At 53.6% G+C, this 1,342-nt stretch overlaps 1 long non-coding RNA gene across 1 annotated transcript in view; it reads right to left on the bottom strand.

The window, feature by feature from the left end:
• LOC123143513 (uncharacterized) overlaps positions 1 to 1,008 on the bottom strand; it is a 2,940-nt gene extending 1,932 nt beyond the window's left edge. The window contains exons 1-2 of the long non-coding RNA XR_006470880.1: positions 743 to 1,008; positions 291 to 662 (exon numbers count right to left, since the gene is read on the bottom strand). This is a non-coding gene — a long non-coding RNA (uncharacterized lncRNA). The remainder of the gene's footprint in view (positions 1 to 290; positions 663 to 742) is intronic.
• Between the last annotated feature and the right edge of the window lie 334 nt (positions 1,009 to 1,342).

Here is a 1,342-nt window from a genome sequence, read left to right as displayed (position 1 = left end):
CAACGCTCCGCCTGCGCGCAGCCGCCACCACGGCCGCCGCGCCTCGCATGCGTTGGTGGGTGGGCGGGTGGACACGGTGGGCAGGGGAGAGAAAAGAGAGAGGGTGACATGTGGGTTACGCCCGGACACAACGGATGAAGAGGAGGACGGAGGCGTCCGTTTTCTGTCGCTTTTGCGAGACCAACTTTGGTCCAGAGATGGGGTGAAACGGACACGAAACGGATGAAAAAATAAAATGTGGTTTGCCGCTGGGTCATCTGATATGTCTGTTTTACTTTAAACGGACGTACCCGGAGAAAATGGGGTCGTGCGGTAGAGTTGGCCTGACTAGGTTCTTCAATCACATTGTTCCCATCTTCACCCAGGGGTCCATCATTGCCACCCTAATCAATGGTGTCCGGGTTATCACCTTCACTTAGGTGAAATTGGACATGGCGCCTCCACCAGCAGCAACACTGGTTTGCTCGCCGCAGTCGGCATCGCTCCAATCAGCCCGGCCAAGCTTCACCAAATCGTCTCGCTAGGTTTTCCCCTCATCTCGAGATCCCCCATCTGGATCCATTGGCGGATTCCTCTTCCGCAGCGTCTCCGCTCCCCAGCATCTCCATTAGAGCCACTGCGCTGCACGCCTCCTCTGCGAAGATGGGTAACCTACAACCTTCCTGATGAACTGCTCAAACGGAAGCACAACGAGACTCTAAATCCGAAAAATAAAATTGTTTGATACAGCATGAACCATTACCTGTCAACCGGAGCGACTGGGAAGTCAGCCGCCACATTCTCGCCCACCGGGGAGCGATCCACGCGAGCATGTAGTTTTTGCCTTCTCGCTGATATGCCTCCGTCGCCGCCACCACTTGCGCCGCCGCCGCACACTCAGAGCCTTCGCTTCTATCCCCAGATCCCCTTTCTCCCTTGTCGCTGGAGAAAAAACGAGCTGGACCCACATCCAATCGCCATGCTGCGGTACAGGCCATCGACGCTCATCAACCACCCCCAAACGCCTCCGTCCATGTGCGTCTCCTCCAGCTATACGTACAAACGGATGAGGCAGTGTATTTTGTCATTTCTGTTGTACCGTATAAGGGGGAAATAATGCGAGGTACAGATCTCGATGGACATCTTAGCGGCTGAGATATAGAGAGCATACCCGGGAGCCAAAACGCCCCTCCCGTATCACCATTTGCTTTCTAACCTTCTTTGCATTTGCAACTATGTACATCACCAGGTTTTTTTAAAACTATGTACATCATCGATAAATGCACGCAAACCTTACCCATAATGTTGCAAGCATGTGCTCCCCTGAGTATATGCTCCTTGCTGCAGTAGCTTTGTGCCTCTC

This window comes from Triticum aestivum, chromosome 6D (genome assembly GCF_018294505.1).
Source record: "Triticum aestivum cultivar Chinese Spring chromosome 6D, IWGSC CS RefSeq v2.1, whole genome shotgun sequence".
NCBI lineage: Eukaryota > Viridiplantae > Streptophyta > Magnoliopsida > Poales > Poaceae > Triticum > Triticum aestivum.
Note: the sequence above shows the minus strand (reverse complement) of the source record. Positions and strands in the feature narration are given on the sequence as shown.